At 36.3% G+C, this 23,532-nt stretch overlaps 1 protein-coding gene across 5 annotated transcripts in view; it reads right to left on the bottom strand.

The window, feature by feature from the left end:
- The window catches only part of TTC29 (tetratricopeptide repeat domain 29), a 210,675-nt gene that overhangs the window by 53,268 nt on the left and 133,875 nt on the right, over positions 1-23,532 (bottom strand). The window lies entirely within an intron of this gene.

Below are 23,532 nucleotides of genomic sequence, written 5' to 3'. Positions count from 1 at the left end.
TTAGACTGTGTATGTCCTTAGATATGAAGTGAGTCTCTTGTAGATTAGCTGATTTTTTTTATCCATTTAGCCACTCTATGTCTTTCTATTAAAGAATTTAATACATTTACATTTAAAGTAATTTTGATAAATATGTACTTATTGGCATTTATTATTTTCTAGCTGTTTTTATAGTTCCTTTCTGTTCATTTCTTCTCTTGTTCTCTTCCCTTATGATTTGATAAATTTCTTTAGTGTTATGCTTAGATTCCTTTCTTTATCTTTCGTGTATCTGCTGTAGGGTTTCACATTTTTGTTACTGTGAGGCTCACATATAACAGTTTTTATATATAGCAGCCTTTTATATTGGCAGCAACTTAAATTTGAACACATAGTAAAAATTCTACATTATTACTCCTCCATCCCTCATTTTATGTTTTTGATATTATATTTTAAATCTTATTTTTGTATCTTTTAACTGTGGTAACTTATTTTTGTATCCCTTAATTATGGTAGTTATAATTAATTTTATTACTTGTGTATTTTAACCTTCACATTAGTTTATAAGTGGTTAACTTGCTGTCCTTGCTATATATTTGTATTTACCAGTGAGATTTATACTTTCACATATTGCTTCCTATCAGGTAGTGTCTTTTCTTGCAGCACAAATAAAATCTTTTAAAATTTCTTAGAGCCTTTTCAACTAAAATAAGACCCTAGTGGTGATAAACTGTATCTTTTGCTTGTATGGAAACTCTTTATCTCTCCTTGCATTCTGACGATAACTTTTCTCAGTAGAGTATTATTGGTTGGATGTTCTTTCTTTTCAGCACTTTGTATATATCATGTCACTCCCTTTTGGCCTGCAAATTGTTTTTTTCTTACTGCTTTTATGATTCTCTCTTTAACTTAAGACATTTTAATTATAATGTATTCTGAGTGGATCTCTTTGAGTTCTTCTTATTTGGAACTCTCTGGGCTTTCTGGACCTGGATGTCTTTTTTCTTCCCCAGGTTAGGTAAGCTTTCAGTTGTTATTTCTTCCAATAAGCTTTTCGCCCCTTTCTTTCTCTCTTTTCCTTTTGGGACCCCAATAATGTGAATGTGATTCCACTTGATGTTGTCCCACAGGTCTTAAGTTATCTTCACTTTTTAAAGTTCTTTTTTCTTTTTGCTGCTGTATTTGGGTGAGTTCCACTGCCCTATCTTCCAGGTCACTGATTTGTTCTTCTACTTCATCTAATCTGCTATCGAATGCCTCTAGTGTATTTTTCAGTTCAGTTATTGTATTCTTCTACTCTGTGACTTCTATTTGGTACTTTCTTATATTTCCTGTCTTTTTGTTGACATTCTCACTGTGTTCATCTATTCTTCTCCTGAGTTTGGTGAGCATCTTTTATGATCATTACTTTGAACTCTTTATCAGGTAGATTACTTACCTCTGTTTCATTAAGAGCTTTTTCTGAGGTTTTGTCCTGTTCTTTGGTTTGGAACATATGTCTCTGTTTTCTCAGAATCCCTATGTCTATGTATTAGGTGAAACAGCTGTCTCTTCTAGTCTTGAAGAAGTGGCCTTGTGTAGGAGATGAATTTTATCATCTATTCTTGGCCTAGCTCTTGTCTTCATGATTGCTTTAGGAGCCTGATTTATTCTTGATAGGTCCCAGTTGTTGAGGGTGTGCCAAGACCTTTCAGTGTTCCAAAGGGAGTGATCTTGGTCAACACCAGGATCAGGCTTATTGGAATCAAGTTCTTAGATAGCAGATTTAAAGTACACAGTCCTGTGTACTTTATACAATCCTGGGATTGGAATTGCAGACCCTGCTGACCCTTAGACCAGAAGATCTGGAGGTGTTCTCAGGGCAACAGTTGCAAGAAACCGGACTTCATATGAATGCTGAGGCTCATTTCTGACAGGTAACAGCAAGCTGTGGTGAGGCCAAGGGAAGACACATAGATGGTACACCTGTGTAGCATTTAGATATGTGGCAAATCTGAAGCCTGTCCCTTAGGTTGAAGTTCGACAACAATTAAATAGGCCTTTTTCACTTGCAGAGTGGTGGTGTGTTTTAGTCTGCTGTCTGTGGAGTTTCCTAGATGTGGTATCTTGCCCAGAACTCTGTCTTTCCAATTATTACAGTTCTTGTGGGACCAAGGAACACAAACCACTCTGTCCATCAGAGTCAGACAATCAAGAGGCGTCCTGCATGTGCACTGTGCTGGTTTTCCAGCTTTATTGAGGCTGTGGGAGAGTAGTGGATTGGGGCATGCCCTGGGTTTTAGTGATGCCAGAGAAGAATGCTAATGGTGAAGCACATCCGTGGCTTTAGTGAGTTTGAGGGTGAGTACTGGTGATGTAGCATGCCCTCAGCTTTATTGAGGTTATGTTCCCACATGCCCACCTGTGATAACAAAGTAAAGGGAGAGTGTAAAAAATAGTGCTCTATGACACCTCTGTCCCTGAGGAAAATTCCAACTAATCCCTGCCCCTCCTGCAGACTCTTTAAGATTAGAACTGAATCTCCTTCACATATATTTCAGTCACCTCTCAGATTGTTGCCTTTGTCTTGGCTCCTGGGATAAGTAAGACTGCACGTTAGCCTCTCAACAGGAATCTGATCCCCACAGTCCTTCAGGTCTCCTAGATGTAAACCCTGTTTGCTACCAAAGCCAGATGTTGTTTTCCTTTTTCTTTCTTGCTTGCTTTCTTTTAATTCAAGTATAATCAATTTACAGTGTTGTGTTAATTTCTGGTGCACAACATAGTGATTTATTTACACATACATACTTTTTTCATTATAGACATTATAAGGTATTGAATAAAGTTCCCTGTGCTAAACAGTAGGACCTTGTTGTTTATTTATTTTATATACAGTAGTTTGTATCTACAAATCCTGAAATCCCAACTTATCCCTGCTCACTCCCTTCCCCCCTGGTAATTATAAGTTTGTTTTCTGTGTCTGTGAGTCTGTCTCTGTTTTGTAAATAAGTTTATTTGTGTCCTTTTTTTTTTATGGTCCCACATATAAGTGATATCATCTGGTATTTTTCTTTTTCTTTCTGGTTTACTTCACTTAGTATGAAGATCTCCAGATCTATCCATGTTGCTGAAAATGGCATTATTTTACTCTTTTTTATAGCTGAGTAGTATTCCATTGCATGAATATACCACATCTTCTTTATCCAGTCATCTATCAATGGACATTTAGGTTGCTTCCATGTCTTGAATATTGTAAATAGTGCTCAAAGCCAGATGTCTTAAGGGCCTTGTTTCTCTGGTTCAGGTTCCAAGAGTTGAGATACCTAATACGAACACAAACCCCTTGTGCCTCAGGGAGAGAGGCTGTGGGCCCGTGAGATCCCTTAGTATTGTGTGTTGCTGCACCAGGAATAAGGTTTTGGCAAGACCATGTCTCTGCTTCTCCTACCTGTCTCAATGTGTCTTTCTATCCCTTATTGTGGAGGAGGCTGTGAAACTAGTTTTTAGTTCTTTTTAGCAGGAGTTATCCCATAGACAGCTGCATGTTTGGTGTGTCCTTGGGAGGAGATAAGTTTAGGATTTTTCTGTGCTGCTATCTTGGACCATTCCCCTAAGACTCATTTCCATCTCTAAGCTTTCTAAAGACTTGTGACATAGATTGAATAATTAACTCAGTAGCTAGAATTAGTTTTCAAATTCTCTTGTTTTCCCAATCTTCTGTTTAGATGGCAGAGGGTCAACTTTTTAGATAACTTAATTTTACTCCACTAGGTGTCAAAACTAAAAAAATATTAAATAGTAAAGTTGTTGCAGGCAGAACAGTAAAATGGAAAGAATGTAAGGTGTGCTTTGTGGATATGCATTCAGGTTCTGATCCTGCTACTTCCTCTGTTTGCTCTGGGGTAGGACAGTTCACCTCCCATAAACATAAGTTTATTCATCTGTAAAATAAAGACTGAACTAGAAATCTGGGACTCTTACATCACTAAAATTCTACAAAACAAAATTTCCTAGGATTCCCCTGCATGTTTAAATAAACTAAAAATGAGTGTAATTTAATCTTTTCTTGGTGGCTAAGGGCCATGAATGAAAAAAATGATTATGTAATATAGTAAAAGATCATTGAGTTTGTAAGGTCTCTTTGCTCCCACATACAATGGCCCTAGACTACTGAGTGCTTGTATGAATGTTCTTTTATGCATGTGTGTGTGTGTTTGTGAACTTTCTTTTTATTTTCAGCTAATGTTTATTGATGTTGTCACTATACCTGTTTATAACATGCTGCCTTGTTTTTAATATACTTATTAAAGGGTAAATATACTCTTTTGTAAAGTAGGTTGTAATTGCTTCAACACAGCAACAACAAAGTAAATGTTTGGGCTGTTGAAATCATCAAAGTTTGACTGATCGATAAATGAGGTATTTATATACTCTAATAGTAAATCCATTCTCTTTTGCTCCATTCTCTGAGAAGATGGAGGACGGTTGTCAAGTATCCTTTCCTTAATGACACCTACTTGAAGATAGTTATTAGGTCATTAGGGAATCTTCTCTGTCCACAGTCTAAACTAGTCTCAACCTTAACTCATGTCACGTTTTCCCAATGGTTAAACTTCATTATAATTTTGTGAATCCCTTTCAGTGCTTTCACATGCCTGTCTGGTTTCAAAACTAAAACTGAATCCTGATAATGAAAGACTTGCTGTTTCTGTTAGCATTTCTGTTAATAAATCTCGAAGTGATGTTAACACTTTTGGTGTTATTTCCATTTTTCTAATGAAATCTATGACTACACACAACCATGAACATTCATGCATGCATGCACGCGCACACACACACTTCCATTTGAAATAGTAAACTTGGGTTGGCTGAGGAGACCAGAAGAATTTTCCTGTGAGCTACTAATAAGGCTTGATATCAGTAGTTAAAATGTTTCTGAGAAATAAAACTGATGAATAGGGCTGTGTTTTGGAATCAAGTCACAATTTTAAAGCAAGAATATTCCCTCTTCCTATTCCTCTCCCTGCAGTGTGCCATCTTTGGTAGTCTACTTCTAAATGTGTTGTGAGTATGAGTGGTTGGTATCAAATGTCTGGCACTGCCAGTCAATACTTTGGGCAGTAATCAAGCTTGTGTTCGAAATATCTTCTTTAAAAATAACACAGTTGAGTCAACATGCAAAGCTTAACCCATTCTACTAACACTCAATACAAAGATAATTTGGATCTCATCTCATTTGTTTATGCACACAAATGAAACCATAGCACCATGCTCTGCTCTTGGACCAGCACAATTTTCAATAAATTCTCCCCACTGAAAGTCCTACCTGAAATTACAAGGCAGTCTTGTATCACCACCTTCAGTACAATGACTTTAAATATCAGTTTCTGAAATTCTATTTGTTCTTAGTTATTTTGACGTAGCGTAGAGGAACAGCCTTTCTTTTCTATTATCTGCTGCTCCAACATCCATAAGTATCTGGCTAACACTGTGATCAATGTCTCAGAAATACTGTGTAGGGGCTGAATATTGGTTAGAAAACTATAAAATCTGGAAGCTGATATTTAGGTTCAAGAAAAATGTTTTATAAATGTTATAGAACTGAAACAAGGACAAATAACATTTATATATATTTTTCATGTAAATATTATTTAAGATAGAATCTGTTTCTGAGAGTCACTAAACTCACCTGCAAAAGAAAGATGGGAAATTGTTCAAAATAATATGAAGGTAATGGTACCCAAATATTATCCTATTTCATTAGGATAAATTTCCAGTAGTTTATTAAAGTTGTTGAGATAAATTCCTGTAAGTTTAAAATGAGACCAATGAAAAAATTCTATTAAAATCCTGCTCAAACATAATGCAATATAATTTTATATATACCTAGTGTGCTTCCCATACATCATCTTGTAAATTTTGTGTGTGTGTGTGTAAAGGATCGAAATGGAGGTAGTGACAGTGAATTTATTAAGCCAAATATTTGAGTTGTTCTCCCCAAAGGGGGAAAATTGATTTACAAGATTGTTTGTTATAAAGGCTCAGATAAGTCTACCATGATTTGGTTTTCTCTTATGTTTCTCAATTTGACAGCTGTCAGTTTACAGATATGATCACTTTATCTAAGCATCACAAACATTGCATTAGTATCTTCAAAAAATATACTGTGAAAGCTGCAGTTTCAGTGTCCCAAATCAATTACTGCATTCTTAAACTTGCAGTGTATTCATTTGTGGGCACTGAGGCAGCCAGTGGGAGGGTATTGATTGGAGTATAATGTCATGTGTAGCAGGAGAGAAAGATGAAAAGTCTTTTCTGCTTAATGGGTTGGTATTAAGTAGGTGGGAATGGCTTCTAATTAGCCAACAATTGCTGTGTTTCCCAGTTTCCCTCCTTTCCCTCCTCCTGCCGGTCACCAGCTGCCAATCTGCCCCCATTTTTTTTTTCATTTGGAGTTCATTGCTCACTGCAGTGAAAGCCTTTGTTTAAGAAAGAGGGCTCCCAGGGTCTCAGCTGCCTGGGTGCAGCTTGCTGCGTACGATGAGTAGCAACTGTCAGTTTATTTTATCTCAACCTTTTCATCATTCTGCTGAAACTGATCGACTGAAACCACCTGAGAGAACTGAGGATTCCGTACCTACAAGTCATTAGCTAGGACTGCAACCTCTCACCACCGAGCAAGTCAACTGCACACTTCCTGAAATGCAGTCCACTTTAACCCCATGTTTCCCCACGAACACATAAGAATTCTGTCCTTTTTTGTTTTTGAAGCTGAGTCAATGGGAGAGGATTCCTCTGATGCACAGCATGTAAGTCAGGACATTTTGCTGTGGCTAAGGTATGAAGATAAAGTCCCCGTGATGGGCTTTGCCATGGTGATACCACCAATACGGGAGACACTGTTCCATCCACAGCAAAAGTGAATGTGAAATTGGAAGACATTTTACAGAGTGACTTTATAACACCAGGTCTCAAGCCCCATTCTTTACCAACATCAAATGTGTCAGATTGAAGCCTGATTTTGCGTGCGTGTGATCCCTATGACAGCTGCTTGGCGGGTTTCCCCTTTCATTCTAGAAGCCAGTAAAGACAGATTTTCCCTATACTTCAATGATACTTTGAAAACCTTTTTCTAGAGAAACCATCTAACCTGTTGTATCCAGAATGCATCAAAACAGAATGACATGATGAGAAAATTCCTACCCACACCCGTGCCACAGTGGAGGATAATGTTTAGTAAAAATCAATGACGTGCAAACCTATTGAAAAATGATGCTCTCATATGCCATTTAGAACTGTGCACTGTGAATAGGTGATACTTAGCCATGTTTCAACCTGGGTTGGATGGGTAGGGAGGCTTCCTGGGGAAGTGAAATTTTAAAAACATTTAGAAGGAAAAAAGAAAGGTAACTGAGCAGAGAAAAAGACGATTATTTCTTATAAATGATGTGAAGTAACAAATAAGAGTTCGAATTAGGAAGGAAGAGTTCAAGGACTTTGATTTGATTTTAAAATAGATGTCTAAAGGAGGCAAAAGGAAGAGATGGGCTGGTTTAAAGTGCTTTCCATTTTTCATATGTGAATTTACAATATTGCTAAGAAATGTTATCTGAAGACCCACTAAATAGGTTTACACATTAGTGAAATATCACGTACTCATGAGGAAAAGCTAACCCTGCATTACTACCTTAAAATACAAAAAAATTTAAGAGCAGTTCTCACACCTGAGAATCACCTGGAGAGCTTGCTGAAAGCAAATTCCCAAGTCCCTTCACTAGAGATTCCAGTTCTATAAGTCTGTGGTAAGGTCCTGGCATAAGCATTTATAACAACCCCTCCCACCACCACCACTAATCAGGTAATTTTTGACGCAAGTGGTCCTTGAGTTGCACCCTTGAGAAATAGCCTAAGGCTCATTGTGAAGTTTAAGTTTATACAAGGTATCTTCAAATACTTCTATCAAGATAGAAAATGCAACAGAATTTCTTCAATCACAATGAACAATTCTAACATCAATGTCATTTTTCCCTCAAGAATCTTCTACTTATAATTATTTAAAAGAATTGTTAAAATGGGGGGGTGTATAGCTTAAGTGGTAGAGTGCATGCTTAGCATGCATGAGGTCCTGGATTCAATCCCCAGTACCTCCTCTAAATATAAATAAATAAATAAACCTAATTACCTCCCCCTCATAAAAACAAACCAAAAAAATCACTAAAAACGAAGTAGATGAGACTACACTAGAAAAATACCAGAGTGCATCACATGTAGTAAGTACAGTTTTGTCAAACTCTTGATTCAGTTGTGAATTCTACATCGCAAGGTAAACTGTATTTCTCACTGTAGGTAAGTTTTCGTCAAACAGCCACTGCTTTACCCTACTCTTCACTCAGCAGCCAAAGTGATCTTTCCGAAAAGTCAACCAGAGTCCTATTCTCAGAACTCGATGACAGATTTTCATCACGAATGGAATAAAATCCAAAGTCATCACTATGGTCTGAAAGGTTTAAATTAAACAGGAACCTCAATTCTTCCCGTTCTCCTACTCATTCAATTTGTTCCCACTATATTGTTCTTGTTGTTAGCCACGCAAGCCTGGCTTTACCTGGATGTCCTCTCCCCACCCTCCTAGTCACACAGCTTGAGTCACCATTTCAGATCAGGATCCTCTGCAAACCATGCCTCTTTCTGAATCTTCTATTTAAAATAGCCCTCCCCATACCCAACCACATTCTGTCCTCTTATTCCACTTTATTTTTCCTTCATAGCACTCAGCTATTTCTGGTGGTTCCCTCCCAGCATCTAAACCTGTTTCCATGCTTAAGAAATTCTCTAACTTACAAACTTAAGTGAAAAATTGGGACTTGTTCTCACTCTGATAATTGGAAAGCTGTGGGAAGATACTCACTTTCCCAGCTTCCCTTGCAACTGAGCAGAGTTGTGTAAGCCAGTCTCCACCAATCAGCTGCACACATGCCAAACTTTGCATCAGGACCTGTGACTTGTTAAGGACTGTGCAGAATCCAGCCAGGCAAGGCATGGCAGCAGGCAGGATTCTATATTGTACAGCTTCCTTAATATGCTCATGACAAGAAATTAACCTCCCAATGTGTGTGTGCTTGTTAATTTCCTTTTCTGAATTTTTTTTTTTTGCTGTTATATAAACTCGCCTTAGTATCTGCAAATCTGGAAGATTTGCCATATACATGTTTATTTGTACAGCAGAGCAGTTAGTTCTTTTGTACCCCCTGTTATCAAGCTTGTATAAATATTTACGTAGATCTAAAAATAGTTATTGAATTACACACTTTCAATTGGATCCATTTATGAATAGAGATTGTTTTAATTATAGGTATTTAAAATTTGCTTTAATTTTAGTCTATGGCTTAATCTTTCTTTGTTTCCCTTTAAATTGCTGTGCTAAAAAGAGTCAATAAGACTCCTAAAGAGAAAGCAATAGATTGGTTTTGATCTACGTATCTTTTACAAATTCTATTTTTCCTGGCATGTACTGAGCCAGCTACCAGTAGAAAGCCGTTATTTTTTTTAAAAGGAAAATCCTATGTTAGATATAAAAAGTGACAGTATTATGCATAATTATCTATGCAATTACACTTGCATATGCTTGAAAATTTTTAGCCAGGAAATGCTTAATAACATTTGCATGGTTAAATGAGACAGCAGAAACAACTGGAAAGGCCTCAGGGCATGGTCATCTATTTAAGCATCCACTTGGATTTTCAACATAATTAGTCATATAATTGTGTCTAAACTTAGTAGATTCATGTAAGTAATTATAAATTATTAAAAAGGCTCTGCATGCATTGTTTTGTTCCCTGTTTCCTGCCAATCAAATTATGAAGGAATATACTCTATTGACATTTCATCATATACATCTCCAAATAAGATTACAATGTAAAGCCCTGGAAGAAAGTGAGTGTGCAAGTGAATTCACTCAATTGAGAATACTCTGTCTCTCTCACAGACAGACAGATAGATAGATAGATAGATAGATAGATAGATTATAAATATGTATATATTTTTATTTGAACATCAATATTTTAGGGAGTATTCCTATGATAAAATCATATTATCATTTTGTTCATTGGTCCCTACTAAGATTTTTATGAAAAAATATTGTTTCTTTTGCTGATGTTGTATTCAATACAATGAATTTTAAATTTTTATTAATTTAGTTTTCAATTTTAATTAATAACCTGAAGGGGGCACATAATAGCTTCCTCCTAAATTTATAGTAGATTTTCTCCTTTTCATAATCCCATTAGTGGGTGGTGATGAAAACTTGGGCCAAACAAACCTGAATAGTAAAAATATTAACCCCAAAATTTTATGATGGTCATTTTGACCCAGATTCTCCTGGTTTTTCTCATTAATCTTCTTGATTATTGATTTGAAACTTCATTTTATTTCATATTTCTTCACTGTTATTTTAATATCCAAGTTAACAATATGTGGAGACTTGAGGAAAAGTATGTATCTTTTCCCAGGAGCATACATGATGAGCAAAACTAGAAGATCTTTGAAGGTGTTAAGCTAAACTTCCTTTAATAAGAGTGCAAAATATACTTTACTAGCTGCTGATACAGTGAACTGTATAGTCTTTATTCAGAGAAATCAGACTTGTCTCACTAAACGCTAAAATTAACTGTTTTTTTTTTTTCTCATTTGGGTGCCTGATTCCATGTCAGAAGTCAATAAATGCATTCCTTTAGAGGCCAGCACCTAAGTGAGCTAACTTTCATTTTCCCTATTGGTTTGACAAAGTCCTACTTTGTTTATATTTAGGGCATGACAAAAGAACATCTATTTGAAGATTTAGATTGAAGATTTAGAAGGCAATGAAAAGATGAAAAAAAAACCCCAAGTATGTTATTGCGTTAAAAGAGTTATGGGTAATAAATATTGCACTTAATAGTTATTTTCTTTTTTGCTACAGTAGTTCAGATGATTCATAAAGTATATGTATTCAGGTGCATTTGTAGTGTTTTTGAGGATTCACTTCAGGATGGTCAAGACACCAGTCAGGATAAACTGGCATTAAAATTAAGAAATATGCTAGCATTTCATCTGATTAGACTCTTGGTCAATATGTCCCATACTGAGCACATTGTACCTATCCCCGAGAGGCAGGTATCATCCATGAGAAGTGAAATATATATCCAGGGATTGCTCGTCAAGTCCATCATCATAATAAGGCATTATAAATGATTTCTAATTTCTAAAAGAATATTCATCATGAAGATTATTTATTTTTCTATTAATTATGCTAAAGAACCTAGATTATAGAAACGTTCAGTCATGTCTAGAAGTTAAAAATACAGAGAGGACAGAGTAAAAGAATTTAAAGAAAAGTATATTTTCGGACTGGGGAATATCATTTTTGACTGATGTTGTGATCCAAAAAAAATTCATAATAATGAAAATAGCAAGGTGAAAGGTGAATAGAACTAAACACTCCCACACAATGCCCCAATTAAGGGAAACTTTTGAAAAAAAATAGAATCCTGCAAAATCTGAGCCTTCCATGTGTTCATGTTTTAAATGTTACTGTTAACTTCTTTTTCAGAAGAAGTCATATGGAATTGTCCCAATAGAGCCTGACCAAAGAAGGATTAAATACACTTAGAAGAGAGTCTTTTTGCCTCTCAATTCTAGCAATGGTAGAAAGTGTTTAGCTAAATGGACACAGTATTTGGGACCCATTCCACAAGTAAAGGGACACAGACTGAAGCAGAGGTAAGACCCCTCTCTGGGAATCAGACAAACACAAAAACGGGGGACAATAGGATCCTCCTGGAATGTCAAACCCTCCCCTCCTACGGATACAGCTCCAGCCTTTACTCTGGTTTTACTCTGGTCTAACCAACCAACCAACCAACTTTTCATAAGCTTTTCAAACTAGCAATTAAAGACAAAATTGTAATACAACAAGATTAGAGAAACCCAGCTACATTTTTCTTAGGAGTAGTGAGTTCAGTGTACATTGGAAAGTTAAAACTGGTCACACCATCAGCTACCACGAACTGTGAGCAGAATCTAAAAGAAGTATAGTTTTTGTCTGAGCAATCAAGAATTCTCTTTTATTGAACCAAGGCAGCAGATAGAGAAGGAGGCTCTCAGAGGGGGAAAAAAAAGAAAAAGAAAAGAAAAAAAAAAGATCTTTCAACCCGAGGGATCTAGAGCTACATTATTATTTCCCAATGAAGTGAGCATTAGTTTTCTGAAGAAATACTTGGCTCCTAGGGAAGCAAACTTGTCACTTACAGAAAATATATAAAGATGGGGAAACTGTATTTGAATGAGGAGATTTAAAATTAAGGCTCAAGTTCTGTGATCTTTTTTATTTAAAATTTTGGCTATAATTAAGTATTGATTTGTCTTTTTTTTCAGCATATTTCATCTTTGGAATTATTTTATTTTCTTATCGGTTACAGAAGCCATTGAATTCTCTAAGCTCTTTCTTGAAATTTATGAGAAGCACATTTTGTTAATCTATCATGATTTAAATGAGATTAGCAGAAAAGATGCAGAAAAAATGTTCTTAAGTTTTTTTTTTTGACATAAGAGTATATAAAGAATACATTTTAATGTTTTATTCCCCATTTGTCTTATCAAACTTGTTTTCTGTGACTGGGAATGGAAGTGAGACACAAAGAATTTTAAAAGATCTCTGCCCCTAAAAAATTACAGGCAGACCTACAACCTATGAACACATAATTCATAAATTGTCACACAGAGAAACGGCTATCCCAGCTCTCCCACTGGAGTTCCCATCGCTGCTAACTAGGGAGCCGCCACGAAGAATCCCGAAGCTGGTGGAGTCAGGGCTGGCTAAATTAAGCAGTGGTAACAAACAACTGTGAAACTCTCAGTGGGGTTCACCACAATAAAGGATTATTCTGTGTTCACACAAAGTCTGCTGCAGATATGAATGGCTTCCCAGGACAAATATTCTACCTGTAGCGACGCAGTGATCTGGGCTGCTTCAATCTTGTGGCTCTGTGATTTTTAAAAAGGCTTCTCCGTGATCACTGCAGTAGGGAGAGAATCAACTGCACTACCTCAGATGGGCTCTGCTTTGCTTTCGCCTGGAAGTAACTTTTGCCCATTGGCCAGAACCAGTCATAGAGCCCTGCCTCGTTGCCAACGGCTGAGAAATGCCCTCTGCCATGTGCCCAGGAGAGTACAGAATAAGACACTGGCAAGCACTTGTCGAAACTACTCCATTCAGCAGTGGTTACTGAACCTTCTGAAAATTACATGTAGTAATTTTATGTTTTTCAGGAAAGGAGAGAGAATTAACTTTCATCAGATTCCTTAAGGGGAGAGTGACTTGTCATTTAAAAAATTCTAATAAGCATTTTTTTTTAAAGCCATGGATTTATATATGAGGAAAGGAACGCTTTGAAATTCAGACTAGGTTAGAGAAGTTGAATTTAGGGCAAATTCCAAGACTTTGGAAGACCAGTCCACATATTGGCCTCAGTTATTCATAATTAGCTTGCCCCACCCTACCTGAGTGATTCAATTACATGATATATTACAACTAAGTTCTGACAAAAGGTAATCTTCCAACATTTAAAAAATCCTAGTTGCTCTGAATAGGTTAAAGCACTTTCAGTTTTTCATAGTAAGTTGTGAATCAATTCAATCAGATTGATTTCTTCCTGACAATATTCACAACTTTGATCCTCTGAAAAATAGGTGTCCTAATTAGGAAAGACATTAATTTGGGTGGAGGGGTAAATAAATTTAGAACACGGGGCATTTTTAAAATTCAGAAAGGTCAGATTCTGAGATATTGTCTAGTGCTTGGAAACTGAATTTAATAAAAAGTAGGCGTTGGGAGTTCAGGATTTGCAGGTACACACTGCTATCTATAAAACAATAAACAACAAGGTCCTATTGTACAGCACAGGGATCTATATTCAATATTTTGTAATGGCCTATAATGAAAAAGAATATGAAAAAGGAATATATATATATTCCTTTCCAGTTATATATATATATATATATATAACTGAATCATTATTCTGTACACCAGAAATTAACATATTGTAAATCGACTGTACTTCAATTTAAAAAATTAAATGTTTTACAGTTAAAAAATTAAAAAAATTAAAAGTAGGTTTTTCAACAAATAGTCCCAGTTCAGGCATTCCTCAAGCACTATTCCTTGCCAGGCACTGCGGCAGCTGCTGGGGCTGTGACCACAACCACAGCTGCTACTTATGCTATGATAATGTGTCAGTACTACTTCACATTTTATTGTTAGAGTGCTTTTAGCTGCAAGTAACAAAAAACCCAGCTAAAAGGGGCTTAAGGAATAGAGAAATTTATGTCACATAAAAAAAGGTGGTGGTGGCAATTCTAGGCTTAGATAATTTAGCATGTAAGGATGTCATTAAGGATCTAGATTCCTCCTCTGCTTTACCACTGCCATCCTTGTCATTTTGATATCTTAGTCACATGCTGGGTATGGCAGCTCCAGGCATCACGTATTCACACATCAACATTTAAAAGTCAGGAAAAAGGGATTCTTCTTGTTTGGACCCCTTTTTAAGAATGAAGAAAACCTTCCTAGGAATTCCTCAGATTTTCTCTTATATCATTAATTATAATTGTGTCACATACCCTCCTGAAAGCTATCACTTGGCAAGTATAGTGAGGTCAGAATGGCTGGCTTATATTAGTAAATACTCAAACCCTGGGGGTGGAGAAGGGCCTAACCTTCTGGCGAGGATATAGAGGCTTTAGGAGGGAGAACAATCAGGGTTCTGTTAGCAGGAAAGAATTTAGGCAGTGGCCACTGGGGAGGCAACCAACAGGGTTTTCCATACAGATGCATTACGTCACTGGACCTTCAAGGCAAGCTTGACGAATAGGATTGTCATCTTCCTTTATAGCTGAGGTAACAGGTAAAGTCACCCAGGTCCACCAGCTATGAAGTGAAAGAACTGGGATTCAAACAAAGAGACTGTCTGACTTCAAAGCTCAGACTCCTCACTACACACTATCTGGTGAATTTGGTCAAAGAAGACTGCCCATCACTGAAATATGCGTTTTCCAAATTCACAGCTTTGTCTCTTTTGAATTTACCTTAATTCTGTACTTCAGTTTGTCTGTCTAAAAAGCCTTACAGGAGCATTACTGTAGAGTATGACTAGGGAACTTTGAAGTAATTGGGTTTCAGATTATGTAATGATTCTTCTGACAAACCTTTATTTCTTCTTTCCCCCTCCTCACTATATGTTGATATACTTGTAATATTATGGCCAAAACAATGTAAAGGACTTATGTGGGGTTTATTGCAAATCAGATTGAGGACATGATGCTTTAGAAACCCATACTAATTCTTTTGGCATCTCTTTGGCAATCTTTTGCAGGATTTCCTTAAATTTAATTAGAGCAAAGTGAATTTTAAAAGCATAAGTATTTTCTGAGAAATCTACAAATCATAGATTTAAAGAACTAAAGAGAAACTCAGAGATCATATAGTTTAACCACCTCCCTACACTGATTTTACAAATGAGGAAACTTGGGTAACACTGAAAATCCCAGTTCACAAGGATGCTGGGAATAAAAGACTTAATATATGAAATAAGTATCTATTTGATGTATCCTACGTCACATGCAAACATTCTCACAATAATAAAACCAACATCAACACCAATAACATGACTACTGAAAACAGTTTAACTTTTTTGCAGGGGAGGGCTGCATTTTTTAGGATTTAGCCACCTAGAGACACACAGCCCAATTTCTCTGTTTTAAAGCTACTTGGGATATTTTCTTTCTGTGTGATTATGTCACCAACTGGATACATATTTAGGATCATTAGTTTTTATTTTTATATTTTTAGAGACTGCTTTCGCTTTTTCAAAATTTACTTTTGTTAGTGCCCCTTGGAGAAGAGGCTGATTTCAGATGTGAAGTCAAAGACGTATATTGTAAATCTGAAACAACGTTCATACCAGATAGCAAGGAAGCTATCAAAACCCACAAAGCATACAGCAGAGGCTGTTTTGCGGAGGCTGCGATGATCTGGGACCAAAAGATGCTCGGGGTAAAAATGGATCACTCATCCTAAACCAGATTGTTTTTACAATCCAAGAAAAAAGATGGAAATCAAAATAAATCCCCTCCCCTCTAAAGAGACCCAACCACTAAGCAAAGAGAATATAGCTTCAAAAACAGGGGTTTCCCCCAAAAGAGATTGATGGGGTAAGCACTAAGAAATTCAGTCCAAATATTGAGTTATTGTGGTCCCCAACTTGACAGCTGTCTGCCTGGCTGAAACTGAAAGTACTTGTATAGAACCAGATTTCCTGTTTAGTTTACATTTAACTCAACATTTGTTATAAACTCCACAATACTTTGTCATTACTTTTGCTTTCAGTATCCGATTATATTTTTCAAGCGATTTAAAAAAGAAAAATATTTTATTTTTACTAATATTTCTCATTTCCATGTTCTTCATTCTTTGTAGAAATTCTAGATTTCTATCTAGATTCATGTTCCTTCTGCCTGGAGGAGTTTAATATTCCTTGTATTGATGTTTTAGTGATGAATTTTCTCAGCTTTTGCGTGCCTGGAAAAAAAAATCTTTATTTTACCTATGTTTTTGAAAGATACTTTGATTGGATATAGAATTCCAGGTTTGATGGTCTTCTTCTAGTACTTTAAATAAGTTCATTCATTCATTCTCTTTTGATTTACATTGTTTTCAGGGAGACTTCCACTCCCATTAGCTTTGCTCACCCTCACCCTTACCATAGCTGCTTTTAAGATTTTTCTCTCTATTGCTGCTTTTAAGTGCTGTGATTATGAATTACCTTGGTTTAACTTCCGTATTTCTTTTGCTTAGGGTTCGTGGAGCTTCTTGGATCTCTGGATTTACAGTTTTCATCAAATTCAGAAAAAAAATCAGTCATTTATTATTTGCTAAAATTTCTTTTCAGTGCTCTCTTTTCCTTTCTTTAGGATCTCCAAATTACTCACACATTAGGCTTCTTGAAGTTGACCCATGCTTCTCTGATACGCTCTGTTCATTTCTTTTCAGCATCTTTTTCCTCTGTGCTTCATCTTGGATAGTTTCTATTGCTATTATCTCCAAACTCATCTTCTTTGTTTTTTCTAAATCTGTGGCTAATCCCATCCAAGTTGTTTTTATTTTCCATCTTGGATATTTTATTCCTTACTTCTAGAGGTTCAATTTGGCTTTTTAACATATCTTTTCTGATTCTATACGTTTAATCTTTCCATTACATCCTTGAATGTATGGAATGTAGTCTTAACCTTTTTATAACCAGGTCTGCTAATACTGTCATCTGCTGCATTTCTGGTTCAGTTTCTATTTATATATTTTCTCTTCATTATGAGTTATTTCTCCCTGCTTCTTGGCATGTCTGTGTCATTTTGTTTGGATGTCCAATATTGTGCATTTTACCTTGCTGGGTGCTATGTATTTTTTTATTCCTATAAATATTCTTGTGTTTTGTTCTAGGATTCAGATAAGCTACTTAGAAACAATATGAGTCTCTTGGTACTTGTTTTTAAACTTGGGTAGGTGGGACCAAAGTAGCCTTTCATTTAGAGCTAATTTTTCTCTACTGTTAAGGCAATGCCCTTTTGAGTTCTCCACCTGATGTCCCATGTTTTATGAGGTTTTTTCCATTCTGGCTGGTGGAAGCACAAACTCCTCCCAGCTTGGTTTGAGATTAGGTTATTGATCTGCCAGAGTCTACTGGGTGGTACTTTTCCTAGCCTTCAGTAGTTTCTTTACATGCACATAACTGATCAGTATGCAGATGACTCTGCACACCTCTCTCTCTCTCTCTCTCTCTCTCTCTCTGCAGCTCTTTCCTTTATAGTACTCTTTGCTCTGAACTCTAGCCACTTGGGTCTCCCTGAACTTCTTATTCAGTCTCCTTAACTCAGGGAGTCTGCTGGGCTCCGCCCTGGCTCCCCTCCTTGTGTTATAGCCCAGCAACTCCCTCCAGGCAGGATGCTGGGAAAATCACACAGTTCAGCTCATTTGCTTCCCTTTTCTCAGGGATCACACTGTCTTGTGCTGTGTGTTGTCCAATTTCTGCACTTTTGTCTTCCATGTTTTGTTTGTTTCCTTGTTTGTTTTTAAGACAGGAGGGTAAATCTTTTCCCTGTTATTCCATTTTGGCCAAAGAGCAAAGTCCCATTTGTTTCTTTACACTATGAATATTTTTATCCAGACTTTAATTCAAAATGCAATATTTTAAAATGTTAGACATGGCTTTTACTAACTATAAAGTAATATGTAAGGAAGGGCAACACATGGAAAGAATCCTGGACTAGCATTCTAGAGAACTAGATTATAGATCCATTTCATCTTTTGGATTATTGTATGACTGCCTTCCCCTGGTCCTGAGGACATTTGGAAATAAAACATGTGGACCAGGTAATTTCTTTGGTACCACACAACTCCATCATCTCCTGATTCTATAAAACTCAAAAAAATTCAAGAAAACTTTAACTCATTTTCAGAAGCTAGAAAGAGGCTGTCGGCATGGTACCAGATTTAGGAAGGCAGAGATAGCTGCAACTAAAGTGCACGAGGAAGGAATAATGACGGGTAGAGAACCAGACATGTACAGGAATCGGAGGCTCAGAGAGCAGTGGGGGAAAAGTAGGGGTTGAAGAAATGCTGAGGGAAATTATGACATAGGGTTGAAAACAGGCGGATGAATTGAAAGTCTGCAGATCAAATAGTTAACTAGGTTTAGCAACTTCAACAGTGCCAACCAGGGAGAAGTTAAATTGCAAGTGACATCAGATAGCTATAAACTCCTTTTTTAATAAATTCTAGCAGAAAGATGAAGTCATATATCTGGTATTTATACAGCTGTTAGATATATAATAATAGTGACAATAATACTAAAATTACCTCTTGTGGAAACCCTCAGAAACCAGTGTTTATGGGGAAAAGTAACAAATAAAATGCTCATGAAAATCTGTATTGTATTTTTAAGGACTACAAAAATTCCTTACTTATTTAGAAGATGCTCTTACTGAGGAATTGTGGTCAGTTCCAGAGGAATCTGATCAGTGATCTATTTCAAATCTCAGATAACAGACTAAAAAGACTTGAAATGAAATCTTTTGCCAAAAGTCATAAACTAATTAGTGCTCAATATGGTATTAGAGCCCAGGTCACCAGACTCTTGAGTGACAGTCTCTCTCACATACACCAACCTGCCAGTAGGGTGACTGTTGATTCAGCCACATTTTCCACCAGAATCTTCTTTTTCTGTGTCATGTTTCTGAACTTATTATTACACACAAGTTTGTTTTGCGAAGATAGGATGATGTTAAAACCTGCTTGCTGACTTTTTGGCTAGTTCCTTAACATTTTTTCACTGTTACTGTTATTTACAAACAGAAGTTGCGATCAAAGTATAGTAGAACATGAGACTCACAAATGTGGCTTTTTCACATTGTTTAAAATGGGTGAATTTATGAATGGAAAATACAAGCAAAGGATAGGGTAAGAAAATGTGGCTCGACATTAAGCCAGAGGCCACAGATCAAGCCAGCACAAACCAAGGCTGAGAGATTCATGCTCTTTATCATTTTCTTTTAAGAGTCTTAATTCATAAAACCAGGGTGAAAGTTTTGGCAGTCAAGAAAAACTTTATATGCCTTTTTGTAGAAAAAAGTGTGTCTTTACTGACTAGCTAGTTTCTGTACTCAGGACTTCCATCTTATTTATCTGATATAACTTACATTTGGCTACAATAAGGATGTGCTTTAAAACTGTGTTACTGATATCACCAGTGAAGTGGTTAACCACATTGGCATTTAAATGGCTATAATTACATTTCTAGGTTAACAGTTCTATTAAGTTGAATAAAGAAAGCTTTTGCTTCCGTGTCACTGTCCCTCATCCGGGTCTGTGATCTCCACAAGGCAAGATGAATTAGCCTTTCACTAAAAAAAATTAATTGATTGTGCAGATAACAGTTCTGGTATGGAAAATAAATTATATTCTGGAGGAACCAGCAGAAATTCATAGACCCTTAAGCCTTCGAGAGCCAACCGAATTCTGCTACTTCAGGCTGGAATAATTTTATTGAACTGTAATAAATTTGAATTTCTTCTAAATTCCTAAATTTGGGAGGAGAATCTGTTTTTATTTTACTACTGGAAAGGAAGGGAGGAATATGAAATCATTCCAACCATCTCTAAGCCAATTAGAATAGTATGAAGGTCCCTCTATTTGCTGTGTTCCCTCTGAAAGGTGCAAAGATGAGAGATGACTGCTGGTGAATCACTGTTCTATTTTATCTAGAGACCCGAGTGCTCTCAGTGCTCTATTCCCTTAGGGGGTCATGTACCTCTGCTTAAAAGAATATTGCCTGCTCTGTGAGCTAATGATTTGTTTGGAGGATGTAAGTCTCAGAGGTGAAGATAACTGCACCGCTTTTATAATGTATCTTTCAGATCTTTGATCTGCTTTTCTCTGAATACATGGGACCCCTCAATAGCAAGATTAAAGATGCCTCTTCAGAGAAGAAAGGCAAAATCTGAAAACCTAAAAGCTCCTCAGATTTCTAAATAATATTTCCATATTTCTTCATTTTGTCAACATCATACTTAGTGCTGTCCTGCATCCGTGAGCTAATTGGGTGGTAATCAAAATACAGTGTTTGGATTATTAGGGTTTTTTTTTTCATATTTCTCAAGGAGACAGGGAACAACAAATCTTGCTTTAAAATTGGTTAGTGCACACTAGTTTATGGCTAGGACATACATACTCATTTTGAATTCTATTTAATTCGACAAATATTTACTTGGTAGGTGTCAGACACTGTGCCTTCTTTTGTAGGGAATACCAAGAATCAGGACCTGTTTTCAAGAGACTCATTCTCTGATCAGGCAGAGAAGGCAATTACAGAAATGGCCATGATAGGACGCGGAAGATAACAAATGGAAAAAGCTTAAGAGAGAAACGAACAACATTCAATGTGGGAACAGACAGACAATATTCAATTGAGAGGGCAATCAAGAAAGACATCAGCATTTGAGAAGGAACTTGAAAGGTGGGTGAGATTTCCCTGGATGGAGCTGGAGCTGGAAATAAGGTGACAGTAGGGTATGTTGTACGGGGTGTGTGTGTGTGTGTGCAGTCGGGGGAGGGAGATGGTCAAAAAAGTTTGAGAAGCTTGTATTTAACTTGTAGACCGTAGCGAGTCCATGAAGATTTTTAAGCAGAGCAAAGATAAAAAAGTAAGAGTTGTGATTTCAGAAATATTTTTGAAGCCTTGTAAAATTTTACAGGTTTTATTTCCAAATAGAATACCTACCACTAAAAATGCTGACTATACCAGCAGTATGAGAATTAACCTCCCATTTATCTTTGAATCTGAAAGATTATTATTTTTCACTTTTATAATGATGTAGCCCATCCATGCACAGATTTCTAATCTTGGTCAAATCAGTAAGTAAGGAGGTGTACTGTTACAGAATTCTGGAGAATTTAATCTTCTCCACCGTACACATAGCTGAAGTTTTATTTACTGTCTGAATATTTTTAAATTAAGGTATCATTGGTTTATAACATTATGTAAGTTACATGTGTACAACATTACATTTCTACTTTTGTATACATGACAGCTTACTCACCACCAAAAATTTGGTTTCCATCTGTCACCATAGAGTTGACCCCTTAACTCATTTTGCCCTTTCCCTAGCCCCCACTCTTCCCCTCTCATACCCACTACTCTACTCTCTGTATCTATGTGTTTGTTTTTGTTTGGTTTGATTTGTTCGTTTATTTGGGGTTTTTTGTTTGTTTTTTATGTGTCTGAATAATATTTTAAACTCCAGTTTTTGGTCCTGCTCCTAAACCTTTTAAAACACAACATGCCCTTACTAAAAAAAAGATGGGGAGATAAAATGTAAAAAGAATAGAAAACTAAATAGCTTTATAGAGTAAAGGAATGCTAAAGAGATTTTTAAAAAGCCAAACACAGGACTACAGTAAATAGACACATGGCTCTGATCAGAAACTATTTTTGAAGAGTATTTTTTCATGATTATCATTGTGATGGTTAGAGTGTAGTCCAGATAAATCTGGAAATGTGAGTAGCTCAACTTACTCTCTACCGAACTGTTCATCCAAACAAGTCATCTAGTAGATGGCTCACACTTCCTCTGCTTTATCTCCTGGGAGGAAATAGTGAGAGCCTAAAGGGAAGATAACTCAAAACGACACAACAAATGCCCAAATATATGACAAGACAACATCCTGAGCAAGCAAAGTATTATCTGAAAGTAGCCAGTTAGTAGTGAACTATAAATATTTTCGGGGCACTTAAGCGCGTTGAAATTCAACAAGCCATCTCTTTCTGAGGACTTCATCTTGGTTCCTCCTACTGTGCATCTGTCAGGAATGAGACCTTTTCTTATTTTCTAGCTAGAGGACAGACAGTGGTAAAGGAGAGTTCTACTGATGTAAAAGAATCAATAAAATTTCTTTATGTCAAATTTACTATTATTTGCTATTTATTCTATGGAGGAAATAAATACTAAAGCAGATTATTATTTCTTCTAAATGACCTGAGGTAGAGGGGAAGAGTTTCAAATAAGAGATGCACTAAGACCCAGCAATTCCACTCCGGGGTACATATCCATAAAAAACAAAAACACTGATTGAAAAGATATGTGTGCCCCAATGTTCATAGCAGCATTTTTTTTACAATTGCCAAGACATAGAAGCAACCTAAGTATCCATCAACAGATGAATGTATGTGTGTATATATACTGGAATATTACTCAGCCATAAAAAGAATGAAATTTTGCCATTTGCAGCAACATGGATGGACTTGGAGGGCATTATGCTAAGTGAAGTAAGTCAGACAGAGAAAGACAAATGCTGTATGATGTCACTTATATGTGGAGTCTAAAAAGTACAACAAACTAGTGAATATAACAAAAAAGAAGCAGACTCAACAGACACAGAGAAAAACTAGTGATTACCAGTGGGGAGGTTGGAGAGGGAGAATATAGGGTAGGGTACAAACTACTGGGCGCAAGATTGACTCAAGGATGTATTATGCAACATGGGGAATATTGCCAGTATTTTGTAATAACTGTAAGTGGAAAGTAACCTTTAAAAACTCTATGAAAATTTAAAATATTTTTAAAAATACAAATGAGATACCTCTTTACATTAAAGAGTTTTGACTATGATTTAATTTGAGTTCCCAAACTTTTAAAATAAAGTTTTGCTTTAAGAAGTTTGATTTGCAAGCAAATAGTTATGTAACCCAAAGGTCTTTCATGGGCAGTACTGTTTAAAATTAAAAAGAAATCCTAAAGTTTTTAACTAAAGACTAGAGCCTAGTCAAGTGGAAACACAAACTGACCCTCACATCCCCTCTAGGTATTTATTTTTAACTGACTATTTTGACTAATTATCACAAGAAAACTACACAGGAAAAAAGTGGAATTAAGAGAAATTACCATCAAATATTTTCTCAATTAATATTCACACTTGAATTGAGACAAATAGGA

Source organism: Vicugna pacos, chromosome 2 (genome assembly GCF_048564905.1).
Source record: "Vicugna pacos chromosome 2, VicPac4, whole genome shotgun sequence".
Lineage (NCBI taxonomy): Eukaryota > Metazoa > Chordata > Mammalia > Artiodactyla > Camelidae > Vicugna > Vicugna pacos.
The sequence above is the reverse complement of the archived record's forward strand: the minus strand, read 5'-3'. Positions and strand labels throughout refer to the sequence as shown.